This window comes from Lepeophtheirus salmonis, unplaced genomic scaffold (assembly GCF_016086655.4).
Source record: "Lepeophtheirus salmonis unplaced genomic scaffold, UVic_Lsal_1.4 unplaced_contig_10454_pilon, whole genome shotgun sequence".
NCBI classification, from domain to species: Eukaryota; Metazoa; Arthropoda; class Copepoda; order Siphonostomatoida; family Caligidae; genus Lepeophtheirus; species Lepeophtheirus salmonis.
In genome coordinates, this window is record NW_027289097.1 from 1,094 (window position 1) to 8,425 (window position 7,332).

At 34.5% G+C, this 7,332-nt stretch overlaps 1 long non-coding RNA gene across 1 annotated transcript; it reads right to left on the reverse strand.

The window, feature by feature from the left end:
* Positions 1-3,067: 3,067 nt before the first annotated feature.
* LOC121123558 (uncharacterized) lies at positions 3,068-6,861 on the reverse strand. Its single transcript, XR_005866028.2, has 2 exons — positions 6,097-6,861; positions 3,068-3,370 (listed from the first exon to the last, which is right to left on the reverse strand). It is a non-coding gene; the product is annotated as an uncharacterized lncRNA (long non-coding RNA).
* Between the last annotated feature and the right edge of the window lie 471 nt (positions 6,862-7,332).

Genomic DNA, 7,332 nt, shown 5'->3' on the forward strand with positions numbered 1-7,332 from the left:
AAAGTTATATACTTCCAACAAAATGACTACAAAAGTTGTCTTAATATTTAAATTGATAGATAATCAGCTGTCAATAAGGTTTTACATCTTCATGAAAATATAAAGAACTATGCAATTTTTTTCCACCAATGCCACGGAAATTATGCAAACAGTCTTAAGGAAAAGACTGAAGAAGAAAATAATATTGCTCACAATGATTTATTGTTGCTAGAAGATATGTATTATAAAACAAATTGTAATTTCCTGGAAATTCCAATCCCTTTTGCCAGTGTGCACAAGGCACAGGAATGGAAAACTCTTGAAAATCCTAATTGCTTCGAAGAAAGATTGACGGCCCGTGTTTTGCATATAAGAGGAGTAAAATTACTGGGGGTCCCTCCACCACAAAAAAAAAGAACAATTGATGTCCATGGAACGAGTATTACAAACACTACTTTTGTTGTATTGAGTGATTGGAAATGTACAGGAAATTTTAGAGGAATTAATTTTGACACAACAATATTAAACACTTGGAAACTATCTACGACTTGCGTATTTATTCAACAGTTATATTAGAGAGAGAAAGTTATTGTGGGTTGCTAGTATACATAAAATTGGAAAAATATTGCTTACACATTCTTGGGATGTATTAAAAATTATAGTATCAAAAAGTACTAAGCTTTATTTGTTTGGAATATTTATGAAAAGTTTTTGAATTTTACCACGAAAAAACAGTTCATCTTACAATGCCTAGAATAAAAGGAGAAATGGATACATAAAAAAATATGATAGATTCACTCTGCATGTGAGCTTTAGAGCAAAACAATTGGAGAGAGGACAATACATAATTAGTGCAATTCACAGTATTTTCTCTTGGTGAGCCACTTCTTCAATTCAAATTCTTGTAGCTCTTCACAATGTCAAGTGGATAGCTAAAATACAATATACTGAATTTAAATATACTACTATCAGTTCAAATAAATACATACCTCTAAGGAACAAATTTTACCTATTGTTTCAATTGGAAAAATTAATTTTTATGAACATTTCTTTCTTTATATCCATATTTCTTGGGGAATATCCGTGCCATCTCCAAATTTAGCTTCAATAAATTGTTTAATTTCCTTTTCATACTGTCCTAAAATATAAAAATGAATAGGGCTACCTAGATAAATCCTGACAAAGTTCAATTGATAATAACACTGGTATCCTTGCACTGAGTTCACATCAGAGTGTCTCAATTAAGAGGTTGAGTCTTGTGTATAATATATTTTAGATTTTTTTAATGAAAAGAAACAATTAGAGTCACAGAGCGAACCAAAAGAACCACTATCATCAAGCTTACGAAATACGCCAGTAACACTGTCTACGACATCTACACCAGGTTCAAAAATTAGGAAAAGGACAAACACTGGCCCGGAGGAAGGGTTGGCTCGCAGCACCATCCAAAAGGCATTGGGGAGCTTGGTATGACCTTGCTGACTGAGAAACAGAAGGTGGTTAGGTAGCCCCACTGCAAGACTCTGCTCTCTAGACTCAAGACGTTCAACGCAAGTCACACCATTATTTTCTCAGATGAGAAAATATTCACTATTCAACGCAAAAGGAAATCTCAAAATGAGAAAAAGCTCTCCAAGGACAATGTCCCCTGTGTGTACAAGTCCTATAGCTCCAACTCCATCATGTTCTTTGGCGGCATTACCTGTACAGGGAAGGTCATCCCACAATTATTCTTCAAGAAGGGAGAACAGGTCAATTCTACGGTATATGTGGAATGCTTGAGGTCTACTGGGCGTCTGTGGATACAAGAAAACGTCCTTAAGCCCTAAGTGTGGCAACAGGCCTGTTCTCCCTGCCATACGTCCAGTCAAGATCAGTCAAGAGTTCATCAGGACCAACTTTTACTATTTCTGGTCCCCCGAACCCTGGCACTCCAACTATCCCAATCGCAATCCGCTGAAATACTTTTTCTAGAGAAAGTTTGAGAGGGAAGTTTGCTCAAAGCACCACAACAGCGTGGACCACCTGAAGGCAATCATTAATAAGGAGTGGGCGAAGATCTTGGCTGCAGATGTGTAGAATGCCTGCAAGAGCTTTAGGCCCAGGATCGAGAAAGTGATTGCCGCAACAATTATTCCTCCAATTAATATTGATGCTTTATTGCTTACATCTCTATCTAGACTACAATTTTAGACAAACACCCTTGAATTTTGTCCAGATTTATTTTGGCTACCCTGTACATCCTATTTACCAGGAGCCGCGATCATAGTAATTGAGTTGCATATGGTGTTTGACAGAAGAATTGGTTCCATTAGCACCGTTAAAATTTTGATGAGGTGCCAAAAAATTGAAAATCCTTTCATATACTTTAATACACATGGAACTGGTCATGAAAAATCAAAATTTCCACTTGTAAGTAAAGAAAATACAACTGACTTGTTAAAATTCATAAGACCATATAGTTGGGTATTATTTTGGATATTAAATATCCGTTCTCACTTTTTAAAGACATCTCTATCTAAATGGAAATCAAACAGTACCTATATTAATATAAAGTCAGTCGTGAACAACTTATCTGTTGTATATGATGCCGCAGAGAAGGGAGTGAAGCTAAGCAAGACCTATGTAGACACATAAAACAACATCAAAAACTATGAAACATACTACAAGTAGGTGATATTTGTCGTGGTCCCTTACGAAACCAGCAAAAAAATCAATCGGATAATATAAGATGGCATTTAAATCTATGTGATTAAAACTTGTAATGAAAGAAAATAGAAATTATTGAGAATTGTTAAACAATATATGTATTCTTTATATTACAACATAAAATGAAAAAAAAAAAATATCCGATATATTTCATCCAAATGTGCCAACATAAGATTTTGTCCAATGCGCACCAAATTTTGAAGAGTTGTTCAGAAGGTTAAGTCTCAAGTCCAGAACATAAGCCAATCACATGGGGCAGAGCGATCATCTAAATGTGAAGATATCTACAAGAAAAAAAAGTTTCTACATAGCCCAATCAAACAGAGAAATTTTAATCAAAAGTCATATACAAAACTAATGAATTCTGTATTATAAAAAGTCATATTTTCAAATATTTATTAAATTATAACATTTAGTTCATCAAACAATTTAATATTAATAACTATAAAAACTGGAGGATCAAAAGTTTTATAATGATAAAAAATTTATGTTTCATGTTATTTTATTAAAAAAGAAACTCTACATGATTTAGTATCTCATCCATAGCACTTATATCAAAAAGAACCTTCGATAAAATTTAATGCTCCTTATTTCCGTTCTTGGCTTCAAGCTTTGTAGAACCATCTATTGAATATAAGTTGTACTTTTTGAATAGACCATCTAAGAATGCTTTTACATGAACCTAAAAAGTAGGAAATTATATATGGACATTTTTTTTAAATATATGCCCTACTTTCACAAAAAAAAAAGAAAAATGTACTGGGTAGTCCAGATAAATTAGGAAAATCTTTAAGGGCTTATAAAGAACGAATACCTATGGTAGATACATACATTTTCTATTATTTGAAAGTTACATAATGACATTCAATTATTTTAAATGAGATCTAACTCTCTTGGTAACCTCAGCCACACAGCCCCGGAAGCTTTGGTAGGTCCAGGCGGGTACAAAGAGTACTGGTTCTAAGTTGGAATTTTTAATTTACATTCCCTGGATGAATAGAGTATCCCAAAGAAGAAATAACACCGTCCCACAAGTCCAAAAAAGTTTAAAATATCTTAGACATAAAATATCCTCACTTTTGGAGCCCGGATTTATGACCTTCAAACAGCCCGGAACCTAACCTATAAATGATTATCTTTCAATGTAGCTTTCAAATGATATAAAAATATGGTTATACTCTTTATAAGCCCTTAAATAACTTCGGAATTAATCTGAACTACCTTGTACTTTCTTTTAGATAAATAGTTTGAAAGATAATGGCATTATAGCTAAGTAGCAATTGGATAAAAATGAGGAAAAAGTCAGCCATGATATTAATCTTGAATTATTGATATTCAGGTACTTTTTAATTAATAAAAAAGAAATAGGATGCCTTCAAAAATTACTTTTACCCATAACTAATGGCTGTTATCCAATATCTCAACGAAAGGTCGACAAATAATTGTCTGCATTATAGGATAAAAGTGTGATGTACATATTTCCAAACTAAAGTATCTTTTTATCTGGTCAAGAAAATGATCTTGAAACAATTGTCCCTGATCTCTTCTACTCTTGTTTTATAACGGTCCTTACCATACTGTATATAGATATGTAAATAAAAACTCAATCCCGGTGCATTTAAAATAATAATTATATCAGTTAGCTGCCTTCTTATTTTAGAGGAATATTATAACTATCCGAGTGTGTTAAGATATAATTTACTAATTAACAATAGAATTTCAACAAAAATAATACCAAAAATATAGATGTGTGTTTGAGCTCTCTTAATTATTAATTTACCCCCCCAAGCCACAATTATAGGTTCCAGGTGGCAACAGACGGTCTGGCACAAGCACAGAGATGTAGTTATCTGTCACGGCGTCCCATTGCTCTCTGACAGGGGATTTGAGGGGATCTGTGTTTGGATAACGGTCACTGCAGGCCTTGTCTCGAAATGCACCCAAAAGTTGTAGTCGAGGGAGTTGACATGAGGGCTGGTGAGGGACTCAGATTTGCTCTTTTGTATTAAAACTAATTGGTTATGCTTGTATATATCGGAATATAAATTAATTTGAATCATTCAACCTTCATTTATTATTGAATTTGTAAGTATTTAGATTTCAATGAACAACCACGTACTTTCTTTTTATCTGTTATTTCTTTCATACAATTGTTCAACTTTCAGCCAATAAGAGAAGTAAAAGATATTTATATGTAGTCAAAGAAGTGAATACTCTAAAGTAGTACCCATTGTACTTATGAGTATGGATTGAAACAGAGGGTATGAAAGCCAGGAGGCTCAAGAGGTGCAAGGAAATCCTCACATGGATCAAGGCAAATGGGTCAATAGTGAAAATTCTCTCGGAGAGAAGATTTTCACAATTGATCAATTTGACAAAAACCAGAACGACCGCTGTGTTGCAGAAACAAAAGAAGAGGTCGAAAGGGTATACCACACCAAATATCCGGACCAAATAATGGTCATCGGCATTGGGGCCTCTGATGGGAAGAAGATGCATCCGTTCTTTTTCAAGGCTGGACAGATAATAGACCAGAAGGCAAACTATAAGGTATTTAGGTACACCTTTTTGCCATGGCTGAAGACCAACTATCCGGAGGTTAACTACGTGTGGAGTGGGACCGGGCCTCATCTCACACGTCCGCCAAGTACCAAAAGTGATGTACATATAACATGGTTAGATTCTGGTTCAACTACATATTGCCCCTTCCTCACCAGATTTGAGACAAATGATTTTTTCTGTATAGAGCACATTGGAGAGGGAAACCTACAGATCCTCACACCCAAATATGAACTCACTGAAGTCCTCCATAGTGGCTGTATGAGACAGCTTGTCAGAGGAGTTTTTCCTTAACTCCTTCATGGCCTTCAGGCAACGTGTAAAGGCTGTGATTGATAATGAAGGTGGCCATATTTTTTGGAAAAAGTTTTGCAAAAATTTGCTTCATACTTTGTTAACATTCTTTCTTTTCTTTTTTTTTCCTATTATTGAAAATATAAAATCATTGATGTATTTCTAAATCCATCTCTCGAGTCCACGTTTTGTAGCCCTACCCCGTATTAAAAATATGCTCATCCGTTTTATAAGACGTTAAAGAAGGAAAATGACGTCATAAATACAAATTTATGATATTGAGTGAGGGAGTAATGCAGATTTACAATTAAAATTTCATTATTATTTTACACACAGCGGGAGAAAAGTTTTATTTACATCACTAATTCTATACATAGACTGCGTGCACTCACTTTTTTTTTTTTTTTTTTTTTTTTGAGAAAAACCAAATGCATTTTTATTGTTAAAGTAAAATAGAAAAATTACCATTAGTTGGTCAAGAAAAAAGGGGAAATAAATAATGCATGTTCAATATATTGAATAATGCGCATGAACATGATTTAGAATCATCCTTACCTGAGCTGAAATTAGAAATAAGTTAAAAATGGCTATTGACAGTATGATGAAACCACTTGTGAAAAAAATGACGTAGGCTTCCTGCAAATTAAATAAAGATTTAGAACAAATATAAGTAGATATTTAATATAAACATATATGTCACAATACATCTACATATAATCTTGAAATATTTATGTTAATAAAGCAAAGTTTGTTTGTATGTATGTGCCTTTGTACTACGTATAGCCGTTTTTGAGTGTCGATACTTGAACTTAGAAATAACAATACAATCGAGCGTGGGTGTCATACTTTCAAAGAGAGGAATATAATAGAAAAGCACCTAAATCTGTATAGAGTTGTGTAAAAAAGTATGTAGAAATGAACGAATTCTCACAGGTGTTTAGGTCATCTCATTTTTTATACCAGTCTATAGAGGGATACAGTGTGAGAGATAAAATCGTGGACTTGACTTTAAATCAATCTGGATGACTCAAGGGTTCATAATTTAAAATTAAAAGTAAGGACTATTCCGGTTAATAAAAAATAATAACAAAATCTTTCAAAAATCAACAGTTGTCAGCTTTGAGGAGAAAAGGCAGAAGTTGTCTGATTTTATCCGCACATCTGTGAGTATCAAACAAATCTAGAAGGTCCAAAGGGCTCCTGGAGTTTTATTGACAAGCTTAAAAGTATGATGGCTTCGAGTCAGGCCCTTAAGAGGTTCCCGGGCATCGTTAGACGACAGAAATCGGGATCATGGAGGACACCGACATCACAAGAAGCCCGACCAAGTCGATGAGGGAGCGTCACAAGGCTCTCAATGTCAGGGATTGTACTGTGAAGAGGTACGTGAAGGATTTGGAAAATTTAATATGAAATTACATACGACGAAATCGGCAACTGTTTTTAACAGCAACCAAGGCTAACAGGGTCAAGATAGGAGATAAGTTATTGAATTGGTCAAAGTATAATAGGTTAAGGGTCATCGGTTGAGTCCCCTCGTCCCCAGACGTTTCCTCCCTCGACAATGTTATTTGGGGCATAGTTGAAACAGACCCTACACTACCTCTCATCGAAATTTGGATGACTTCAAGGTCTCCGTCGAGCAGGAGTGGGTAGCCATGTGTGAGGCCTTCACCAAGAAGTGACATTTTGCCTTCCGGTCAGAAGTTTTTCGGTATGTAATTATATGAATTATGTCATGCCTATCGTCATTATAAAATAACTTCTCATTGGCCTTAATCAAGTGAAAGA